The 12224-nt window shown below is 41.0% G+C and overlaps 1 non-coding gene and 1 pseudogene across 1 annotated transcript; both read right to left on the bottom strand.

The window, feature by feature from the left end:
- Nucleotides 1-2131: 2131 nt before the first annotated feature.
- On the bottom strand, nucleotides 2132-2250 carry LOC120612124 (5S ribosomal RNA). Its single transcript, XR_005655356.1, has one exon. It is a non-coding gene; the product is annotated as a 5S ribosomal RNA (ribosomal RNA).
- Nucleotides 2251-2523: 273 nt separating this feature from the next.
- On the bottom strand, nucleotides 2524-11949 carry LOC120611970 (crk-like protein; annotated as a pseudogene).
- Nucleotides 11950-12224: the final 275 nt, after the last annotated feature.

Below are 12224 nucleotides of genomic sequence, written 5' to 3'. Positions count from 1 at the left end.
TATTATTTCCATGATTCTGTTGAAAAGAGGATAAGAGAAATCAGATGGCAGCTAGAAGGAATATAGGATATCAAAGGTTTTTATTTTATCTTTAATAGGTGAGATTACTGGATGTTTGAATGATATACTAAAGGGAATGATAAAGAGAGAAAATTTAATGATGCAGAAGAGGAAGGGATACTTAAGTGTGAAAAAGAATGGGATTCAGTACAGAATTGAAACATAAGCCTTATAATGGAAGATGGGAAGTTCACCCATCATATGATTATTTTTGTTGATTGACATAATAAATATGTCTGTCTTAATTATAAATTTTATTAACAAGAGAGTTCAGTATGATGACAACTTACATAATTAAATATACAAAATCAATAGCTGTCCTATTTTGGAAATTTAATAAAGAAAGCCGTCATTCTCAGTACTAATAGGAAAAATACATCTAGATAGAAATAGACACAATATATGAAGGACTTTTTGAAATACACTATAAAATGTTACTTAAGGGCATAAAAATAGATAATAAGAACTGGAGAGACATATCAATGTTCTTGGAAAGAAAGACTAAATACTATAATAGTATATTTTCTCCTCAACTTAATCAAATTTATCCACTCAAATCAAAACCAATTTCAGAGGGAAGGAATTTAAAAGAATAATTTTAAAACTTTTTATTAACTGAATTATTCTCAAGTTATCTGAATCAAGTTAATTTTGATACATGTCAAAATCTAATTGGATTTTATTGAAGTAAAAATTAAGTACTACATTTTTCTTAATAATGTTTACTTTTACATTACACAAATAATATATAGCAGATCCTTGAACAACATGGGGGTTAGGGGCACTGAACCCCATACAATTGAAAATCTGCATATAACTTTTGATTCCCTAAAACTTAAGTTGTCCCTCAGTACCCTCATGGGGGTTGGTTCCAGCACCTCCACTGGACACAAAAATGTACAGATGCTCAAGTCCCCTATATAAAATGGTGTCGATCAATGCATACAGTAGGCCCTCTGCATCCACGGACTCCCAACCTCAGATCAAAAGCAGTACAGGTGTTTATCGAAAAAGATCTGTGTATAAGTGGACCCATGCAGTTCACACCCATGTTGTTTAAGGGTCAACTGTATAGTAATTGCAGAAATATTCAGAATACACACAAGGACATACTTTTTAATAAAATAAAACCATCTGCAAATGTAAGACCCAGAGATAGCCACTCACTCTTAATATTTTATTGTATGCTCTTCAAAGCTTTTTCTGTTTGCAGTTCTTGATCTGCATGGTACTTAAATGCAAAACTCTCAGTTACTATGTATCATTTATAACTCAGGCCCCCAATAAAATGATTCATATTTCACTGTCTATATTATATCAACATAGTATATATAGTAATTGCATAATGTACCAACTTTGCTTCTAGCTCTTTGGTCCACCAATCACTTCACAAAAAACAGCTATACATCATGATCAGCAACCAATGGTATTACAAAGTCTGTCAGTGATTTGGTCACTGCACATTCGTTATTCCATTCACACACAGGCTGCAAAGCTTGTAGCTGTGTTGCCTCCTTGTTCCCCAGTGATAAAACCAAGTGACATTTTAGAAAAATGAAAAATTGAAAGAGGAAATTAGCCAACAAAATGAAAGTTCAGCAAACAAAAAAGTAATGTGAGAAGTAAAATTAAATAGAATGTAAATAAGTTTACAGAAGAAAGAGCTGACTTTTGCAATGTTGACACTGCTACCATTGGAGAGGATTTTAGTGAAGGCTAACTTGTAGATATAAATGAGGGATGTAGTTGTGATGAAAGGATGAAGAGAAAGTGATGCCAGCAAAAATCTTCCCATTAAAGTAACTCTCAGAGGTATTTTATGACTTTGGTGGTGCAAAGGATAAAATGTTAGAAGATAATCTAAACTTAAAAAGGAGTATGATAGTTTGCTAAAGCATAGAAAAGATTTGTTCTATAAGTTATATGACAAGAAGAAGGCAAGCACTATTCAAACTACTGTTGATAATTTTTTTTTTAAAGCGAGGCAACCCTTGGTTGACCTCACAGACTAAAAAGACCTTGTCAGCTTACAATCCCTTATTTTATTTATTTGTTTGTTTGTTTATTTTTACGCCTATAGCACCTGGTCTTCCTAGGTGGTCTCCCATCCAAGTACTAACCAGGCCTGACCCTGCTTAGCTTCCAAGATCAGATGGGATCGGGCTTGTTCAGGGTAGCGTGGCCATAGACTGTTGATAATTTTTGAGAAACAAAACACTTTAATTCCCAATGCTTCTAATGTTTTATTTTAGAGTGCACTAAATAAATATTAATTTACTATTTTTTTCATTGCTGTACACACTTATAATCAACAGTAAGAAACAATTTGCAGTCAGTTTTACAGTTCCACACTAGCATGTAAAGCAAGGGCTAACCATATTCCTTTCTCTCATTCATTCTTCTCTTTCCTTATCTCTTTAACATCGCTCCAAAAATCAGACCAGTGAAAAACCAAGCAGCAACTCAGAAAAAAACAGAACTCAGTTTTATTACACACGGTCCCAGAGGAGCTAGTGCTCTGAAGATCTGGGCAGTAGGCTCAATTGAAACATCTCTTTATACAGGAAAAATTTTATATAACCTGATTGGTCAGTTTGAACATAAACTGTTACATACAGCAGGAGTTGCTATGCAGATTTTAAGTAGTAACAAACAGAAGGGTGGGAGTTGCTATGGGTAACCAGTAAACACAAATTGTTAGAGGAAGTGGGAGCTGCTGGAGTACAAACAGTTACATTTATAAGTCGAGCAAGGTGCAAGGGAGCTCTTGCATGCTGCAAACAGTTACAGAAAGCAAGCATACTTACAAAAGCAGAAGGCTGATTAGTTTTTAATGAAAGCCCCCAAATTTCCTCATCATCCCCCCCTTTTGATGTCCCTTTAAATTCTTTTTAGGGTATTACCTTTCCGATCTCCTTCTTGATTTCCCTAGACTAGAAACTGATAATTACATAAAGGTCTTTACTTTTTTTTTCCCCCTATGGCCTTAAACATTTGTACATAAAAGATCATCTTTGACTCTTGCTGTCTTATACTTTACTCCTGATGACAGCCTATTCCTTAAATTTAACACGTGTTTTCTCAAATTCTTCTAGGCCGTGATCTGTATTTTCTCCCTTTTTCTCTTTTGTGTACACCTTTCCGAGAGAGTTTTCTCTAACTTATTTATATGTTTTCCCATACCTAGGTTCCCATTCGGGTGCCACTTGCTGTGCCCAGCAAGTGGTAAATCCTGTCATGTCCAGCGTGGCTCTGTAAAATATACCCTTACTACCTCTAAGCTAGTGCATCACCTCCAAAAGTAAAGCTCTAACCTTTGAAGAGGTTATCGGGATCCTATCCATGCTATATCTGTATGGGCATATGTGCTAGTTCTATTATCTGTTCAGCAAGGTCCCTAACTGCCTGGCCCTAGTCATCTACCTGTGTACGACAGTTAATGAGACTGACTTTCTCATATATGCCTCCCTCTGCTGCTAATAGATACTCTAGTGCTAATCTATTCTGATAGGTGACATTTCTCATCTGAGTCTGCTGATGTGCAAGGAGGGTCAGGGCTTTCCTGGTTTCATCTTAAAACTGTTTATAGTTGGATAATTCAATTTAACAAACAAATGGGGGTATCTTCAATACCTATCTTCTGCCTAAGTGGCAGGCCCACAGTAGTGGATTATTTGTTCTGGGGGCTATTTATTATATCCTATCTGGTGGTATTTCTTTAACTTGTCTTTTTACCTAAATCTTTATCTTGCCTTTTATCTTTGGCATTACTTCCAGAGCACAAACTTCCTGGCTTAATTTGTTATTTTTGCATTTATTTATCACTCTGAGCCTAATAATTATATTTGGCCTTCGACACTTTTTCAGACTACTTCATTATAGTTTCCCCTATTTGAATTTCTGTTACCTATTGTAAGAGTTGTGGGACCAGGTGATTAAGCTGTTCCCGTTTTCAGAGGTAAGAGGATGAGGAAGATTTTGTCATGCTATTTACATATTTTTCCTTTTTAATTCCTGGGGAGGTAGATATAGGCTATGCTTCTACAAATCTAGTAAAACTTATGTGGGACTGTTCAGTCTCAGACTCTGCCTGGGTTCTGCTATACCCTAATTAGCTCTGAAAAACCTGGCTAACGAATTTCTTACTCTTCTCTTTTACCTTTACCTTTTACTGCATGCTTCATTTAAGTTTCAACCAACCTTGTGAGTTCTACCTCTAGCCCGGCCGCACTGTTCTATATGTATTAAAACCTATTGATCATTATTAAAGGTACGTGGGACTGTTATCTCTGGCATTGCCTGGGTGGGAACCAGTTTTATAGTTTCCTAAGGCTACCTGCTCCTTATTAGACTTCCCTCATATATATAGCAAGAAGTGACATTTAGGGAGTGAGCTATTTCTTCAACTATTCTAAGAAACGAGTTTTTGTTTGGTTGCAACACTGGGGGCCCGGGCCGGTTATTTCTTTGAAAAGGACTTATGAACCTGGTAAACTTGAGTTATACCCTCCCACAGTAGACTTCTCCTGAGAATATGAATTTGAACATAGGGACCTGATCTTGTCCCATCAATACCAAGCATTAATACTTCCCCAAAACTCCAAAGGGGATTATAGAGGTCAGTTATTCTGAACTCTACTGGGTTGCACATATGTTTGGTGCAATTTGATAAGGCTACTTTTTCCTAGATACACCCCTTTCTTATTAGTGTTGTCCTCCCAAATAGCCCATACAATACATGACCAATAGGCACCACTTGTTTCGCAAGAAGTGCTATGGGGACGTATATACTTCTGTCATATAGCTTTCTTCCCAGCTGCGGGATCCACAAGATCTCCCTTCTTGCCTTTGGCCCTGGCTTATAGTATCACAAGCATCAAATTTTAAGGTTATCTGAATGTTTGCAAAATGAGGTGCCAGATACTAATTCAGTTAGTCGATTTTTGATAATGTTCTTATTAAATGTTTTAATATACTAATTCCTTTCCTATGCCCCCCCACCTTACACTCTCAAAACTTTGACTTTTTTTTTTTTTTTTTAAAGAAAGAACCTATGTATTATAATGTGCCTTACAATCTGAAGTTTGGCCAAGCAAATTATGTGAAACTGAATTCTGACAGTACCTGAGTTTAAATATTTCCAAATACACTTCAAAAGATTACCTGAAAATTTTCATTTCTATTTATAGACCATTCAATATTTTATTCCTGTATCTGCTTGATTGTTTCTTTTATTTGCCCTTTTCCTTTCCTACTTGGCAAGATTTGGCTTTGTGTCTAAGGATCCTTTCATGGTCTATGTCCAGCTTTAGTCTAGTAATAACTACCTTGCTGGGGTGAATGCCCACATGAACAGTTACGTCATTAGCCTTCTCCCGCTGCACTGGCTCAATGTAGATGATGTATTTCTTCCTGTAAACCCAAACTACCTTGCTAATTTGCTGCCCTGAACTTCATCACCTTTCCCAATGGGTAGGGATTGAACATTGTACTTCTGTCTCAGCTCTTTGGAAAGAGGAAAAGACATCATTGAGCTGCACTATGATTTAATTAAAACTCTAGAAGTTATCTATTTTATCAAGCAGATGAATCAAGAATTGCCCTTACATTTTTCCTAGATAAGAATTCGTATCTAATTTGGATTTTACTCTATTCTGGGCTAATACAGTCCTGCCTGTCTATTCTCCCCTGTGTTCCCTCAAGGCTTCTCTCATTTCAGAACTGTTTTAGTGAGGAAGGTTCATGTGAGTTGTAACATACATAAGGCTGATTATCTATTGAGTCTAGTTATAGGTACAGGTCCCTTTTTGAGTTCTTTGACATTTACAGTGGCTATAGAAAATTCTGACCCCTCCCCACTTCTAGTGACATGGATACACAACTTACAGTTTTCTGCTGTAATTTCTCTCCCTCCCCAGTGTCCAATTATAAGGAGTCCCACGATGAAATTCCTCAGGCTTTGGCCATGCGTAGACCAGCCAGCTTCGTTTATGGCTGGAACAGGGCATGTGCCCTTACAGGAGCCAGTGAAATCCATCCGTGCTGTCTATAAAGGGTGTTTCCACAGGAGTCAGTGGTTGATGAACATCTGGACAGTCCAGACGGCTGATCTTTATGTTTAACTACACTGACAAACCAGGCAAAACAGAGATTCTAAATGAATTAGTAGTATTTTAGTTGATTTTACAAATGTACCTGAACTGATACAGCAGTACATAATTCGATGACAATTACCTTATAGAATCTGTGTCATATTGGGCTAAATCCTTTATAAAATTCGACAATCTTATTCTAATGACACCTATTATGATAGATCACTGAACACTTCGGCTAAACCAAATTATGAAACACACTTTAGCAGGTATTTCACACAGTATTTTCAGTTCCTGACTCTATTAGTTTGTTTTAATTTAGGGTAATACATTGAATTAAAATTTACAGTACTCTTTCTTGGTTCCAATATTTTACAGCATAGGATTACCTGTATAGCTTGGTTGGAGCGGCTTCTTCTTTCAATCTTTAACCTGTACCTTTTCTTTTGGCTGACAGGGGTGTACCTAATTCCTCAAGAGGGTAGGGGCTCTTCCTAAAGTTTCTCTAGTGATGTGGCAGGGCATTTTCAAGGCTTACTATTAATCTAGGACTTTCTCCTAACTTCTTTACTATTGGAAGTTTTCGTGGGCCCTTCTAAGATAGGATGACCTTGATGTCTTTACAGATAGACCTAGAAACACCCCTTTAAGTAATTCTCCTGCCTAATTCTTTTCTACGAGCTATGAACCCCTTGTTATTACTCATATGGATGTTGAGGGACTGGAGATCTCTTCTTCCATATCTGCTTCCTGCTGAGAATGGTTGTAGTCTCTGCCTACTGGGGTTTCACGGAGCTCTCTCCCTTTTCTGCCTTGACTAGGGTGGGGTCTGATAAAGCTAGCTATACTGGTTCCATGGGTCCATTTCATGCATTCAACTTTCCCTGAACTCTGCGGCCTGTAGGCCCTGTGGAGCTTCCATTTGATTCTTAGAGCTTTGGACAAAGCCTGGACTATTTCAGACACAAAGGCAGGTCCATTGTCTGATCCTATAAAGAGTGGTAGCCTGTATCTTGGAACAATTTCCTTCAGTAAGGCTCTGACTACTGTTCGTGTCCGTTCATCCCATCCAGAGTAAGTGCAAACTAACACAAGCAAACAATGGTGGCTTCTACAGGGCTTGACCTCAGTAAAGACTACTTCCAGGTCTTTGGACAGCATAATTCCAATTGACTGCACCCCTGGACGAGGCCTTGGTCTCTGGCCAGCGTCGTTTCGCGCACAAGTCACATACCTGGCGTTGATTTGGGCGCACAGATGTGGGAGCTTAGATATGAAGTAGTAGCAGCTTAACAAACTCTCTAGAGAAGTATTCCCAGAGGGAGTTAATTCATGGCGTTGCTTTACCAGTTGCAAAGCCAGTGTGGCTGAAACAAAGAGTCTCCAATCTAAAAGCTCCCACAAGACTTTCTTCCTCTTATTTCCCCATTCACTGGAAGCCCATTGATCCTCCTCCTTAGTATATCTCGGGGTGAAAGGCAATTCTGGTGCTAGGAGAAACTTGGAGATTGGTTTAGGACCTGTCACAGCGCTCGATTGGTTGGCAGTCTGTCTAGCTGCCTGATCTGCTAGGAGTTTTCCTCTACTAACACGGTCGGTTCTACACTGGTGACCCTTGCAGTATATGACTGCTATTTAGGAGGCATCCATACTGCCTCTAGCAGTTGGATTATTTCTTCTTTATTATTTCTTGTCCTCCTGCAGTCAGTAATCCTATCTCTTTATAGATGGCCCCACGTATATGCAAGGTGGCAAAAACATACCTTGAATCTGTATAAATTAGCCCACTTCCCCTTGGCCTTCTAGTTGCAGTTCTCGAGCACCTCGTTCGTGACCCTAAGTAACTGGGTAAAGTCCTCTCATTGTTGAAGTTGGTGGCGGATGTCAGTGGAGGACTGGGCCACGAATGCTGCGTTGACTGTGCGCTGGCTGTCTTGTGCTTTGGGCTCAAAAGCAGTATACTTCTGGAACGCCTTGCATAGTCTCTCATACAACTCTATGGGCGACTCCCATGGCTAGCCTTTAATGAAGGGAACGGGAACCATCCCAGCCTGGCCGTTCTTGTTCCGGGCACTCCACCACTGTTCATTAGGCTTCTTTATTATCATCGGAATTTCGCCCTTCTCAAAAAACAGGTCATTAGCATTGATCCCAGAAAAATCGCAGAGTCTGCGCGTGTTCTAATGCACTTAGAAATCTGGGCGCGACTCCATTCAGGCAGTGAGTTTTATAAAACTCCAACAGGGCTGGCAAGTAGTCAAATCCTAGGTCCCTAATTTTAAAACTGCGGTTGGGTAGCGAATTGATGATGCACTGGGAGACTTGTGCATTCTCGGGCACGGACACTACAGAGTCCTCAGGACAGGTGGGGAAGTCACGGACTAGGAACATGCCGTGGAGTCGGCCCTGGAGTCAGGTTTGCACCTCCTTGCGAGACACTGGCCCTACATACCAAGTGGATAGATCTAAGGAGTTGAATTTGAACCTGGTGGAGGATAGGGCACCGGACCGGGTCTCTAGGGCGGGAAGGGGCAGCAAAGGCACTGATGGTAGAAGTTTGCCTGGCAATGGATAATAAAGTGGCCTTGTGGGGACTGACGGGGCTACTGGGGTGTATGGCTGTTGGAAGATAGTTTCTTCCTTCAGGCCCCCGCGGTGGATGGATTTTCCTGACACATTCTTGTCCTTTTGCTTAGCCGATTAGGCCATAAATTTCTTATTCTGTTCCTGCCTATTTGCGCCAAACCGAACCCATGGTAGCACCATAGTAGCAGTTTGCAACCACGTGTCTATGTACGGCCACTGGTCTGGATATCCAGGGGTCCCTGTCACTACCTGATACACTGCCTTTACTGTGGGGAGGTCTAGAGTCCCTTCTGGAGGCCGCCCTACCCCGAATATGGGCTATTCGAGTTCACAAAGAGTACGAAGCTTTTCTGGATACAGCCTGATCCTGTACTTTTCTGAAAAACCTTCCTTAAATTTTTCCAACACATAGTCTAAGACAGCTAGCTTAAAGGAACCGCCCTAAATATTTGCAGGAAGCTCCCTTTGAAAATTGGGCACAAAGGCTAATGTTAATATATTCCCTGAAGCTCCAGGGACCTGGATAAGGCAACACAAAACACCAAAATTAATTTGACAACATACAGAATTCTAGTTCTCTATTCAGAAAACCTTTTCATAACATTTACAGCAGAGTCACAGTCTCGGAAATATTAAGTTAGCTTAATTACATAAAATTTCTCCTCAAGGTTTCTTCCAAAACCTTCCTCTACACCTCTTCCTCTCAGAAAATTTCTGTGAGTTTCCCTTCATAAATCTTCTACTTCCACGAACCTTCTTTTATACTTTTTTATTCCCTCAATTTGCCTCTTTTCACTTTCAGCAACCACCTCTGAGGCAAATATTTTTCTTTTACCTTCGAGTTAAGCTTCCACTCTTTATACCTTCTATTACCGATACTCTTCTTTCTTACTCAAACCTTCGTCGTCATGCCTTATTCCTTCATAGAGATCTGATGTTCCTCCTGCTCGTCTCACGATAGAGAACAATCACGCCATATGATGGAAAAGGGGTACAGGGTCCGGGAAAATGGAGGGGACGCCACTTGCTTCACCCCATCTCCGGCCCCTTTCTTCGTGGGAATTTAAGGAGCCTCTTAGCACTGGTGGGTCGGTATAAAACCCTGACCCAGACCACTGGAGTAGACTCCTCATGGAGATCCAGTGGGGCCACCGTAAGCCATGTGAGAATGCCACGGAACCAAGGATTGGGGCTCGGCTCTTGCTTTGTTGATAGGTCACATCTCAGTCAATCCACACTCACTCTCTTTTGCACACCTCCCACGATTCCTTAACATGTGTGTTAGTGAAAAAGCAGCCGCTTCTCCTTAATTCGTAGAGAGTGACTGGTTGCCCTCTGGAGAATGATAGAATTCCCCCTTTTACTTAGTGTTGATCCACTTATTTTGCCCTGTAACGGTGATGCAAAGACAAACAAGGGTGGGAAGCCTCCTCCGAAAAGGAGATCATTCAAGTACTCATCTGGCCGTGTCTCCTCTCGGGAAGCTTAGGACACTTAGCCATAGCGGACTCAGCTTTGTGACTCATGATCAGTTGCTAGTCCGATGCCGCCACAGACCATGTGCTGTTTCACCACGGACCTGCGGAATGAGCCCAAACGAACCCTGTGGCCTTCAGGGGACCTGAAGGGTGCCTAGTTGTGGGGCTACAAACTCACACCTGACTGGCAAACTGGTCAAGCCTCTCACTCACCCACCCAACCACGTATCAGGTTAAAACATCACTCCTCCCCCACCAGTATACACGCAGGTTTTACCCTAGGCTAATGCGTCTATGCCTTAACCTAAGGCCTCTCTCAATAAGGAGACTTCTAGCCTCTGCCACCGTAGAGACTCCTGACGAACCTGGATATTATCCCTCAGGTTCTGAACCTGGCTATTATGATACAGGTTCCCTGAAAATAAGGAGGTGTTCCTATCCTTCTTCCCTCTGACAGAGGGGTCTGATTTGGGGGCTGTCCCAGGACGTCAGACTGACTTAGCCCTCTGACCTTACTCTCCTTCCCTTTCCTCAGCTAGATTATTCCCCTTAATCTCAAATCTTACCTTGGTAACTTTTCTTCTTTTTGCGGCCATTCCTGATGAGTTGGTCTTTCCCTCCTGTAAGTCCAGCTGGTAGCTCAGCTGTTCCGTGGAGTCGGGGTGCCAATCTGAAAGAGAGCCCGGAATACACGTCAGGTGGTGCACCTCCTAAGTCATCTCGGCTCCCTTCCACCCTGGCCAGGCCAAGCCACCAGCCCTGCGGCTCAAGGGGCCGGCGTGGTTGGAATCTCGCTGGGGCCTCCAAAAATCTTGTAGAAAAACCCCAAAAGCTCCAAAAATCAGACCAGGAAAACCCAAGTTGCAACTCAGAGAAAAAGAGAACTCAGTTTTATTACGTTGAGGAACTAGTGCTCTGAAGATCTGGGCAGTGGGCTCAGTTGAAACATCTCTTTATATAGGAAAAATTTTCTATACCCTGATTGGTCAGTTTGAACATAAACTGTTACATACAGCAGGAGTTGCTATGCAGATTTCAAATAGTAACACAGAGAAGGGCAGGGGTTGCTATGGGTAACCAGTAAATACAAATTGTTACAAGAAGCAGGAGCTGCTGGAGTACAAACAGTTACATTTATAAGTCGAGCAAGGTGCAAAGGAGCTCTTGTAGGAGCTCTTGCATGCTGCAAATATAGTTGTAGAAAGCAAGCACATTTACAAAAACAGAAAGCTGTTTAGTTTTTAATAAAATTCCCTAAATTTCCACATTAAGGCCACTTCACTTGTCAAAGCCAAGGCATCGAAAGCCAAGCTAACCCACCTTAGATTCTTGCTTAGGGCCAACGTATGCCAATTATTAGAGTCCATTATGTAAATATAATAAAGAGAATAATGGAAATAATAATAATTGTAATTGTAATGGCACTTTGCATGTATATACCACTTAACAGTTTATAAAACACTTAGGTGTTTGCAACCTATTTATTATACTTTAAATCATTAGCAATGTTTGGGAAGGAGTAATCATCTCCAATTTACTAATAACACAGCTTAGGCTTAGGAAGATTGAGTGAGTTGTCTAAGTTTACTTTGTGTGATAGACTGCAAAAATAGTGCAGTTGCTCACACTTTCGTGCACTCATGCCTTTAGCCATCAAACTTGGCTGTACCTTCCACTCTGGCTCTGGCTCTAGCCACATGACTTGCTTTGGCCAATGAGATATCAGCAAGCATAATGCCAGAAGAGGCTTGAAAAGCTCTTGTACAACTGGACTTTCTCGCTCTTGCCTTCTGCCATCACCATGGGAAGCACCTGCCAGGCTAGCCTGTTAGTTCCAGAAGAAGGAGGAAAAACACTTATAGCAGAGACCAGTCACTTCCACCATCCAAACTATGGTTATACTGACAGCTAAGTAAGAATCTCGACACGTGAGTGAAGAACTCAGTCAAGGCTAGAAGAACTGCTCAGCCTTGCCTGGACTGAACTGCAAGCCTCAAACATATGAACT

The sequence above is a fragment of the Pteropus medius genome, unplaced genomic scaffold (assembly GCF_902729225.1).
Source record: "Pteropus medius unplaced genomic scaffold, Ma_sr-lr_union100, whole genome shotgun sequence".
In the NCBI taxonomy this organism is placed as follows: domain Eukaryota; kingdom Metazoa; phylum Chordata; class Mammalia; order Chiroptera; family Pteropodidae; genus Pteropus; species Pteropus medius.
The sequence above is the reverse complement of the archived record's forward strand: the minus strand, read 5'-3'. Positions and strand labels throughout refer to the sequence as shown.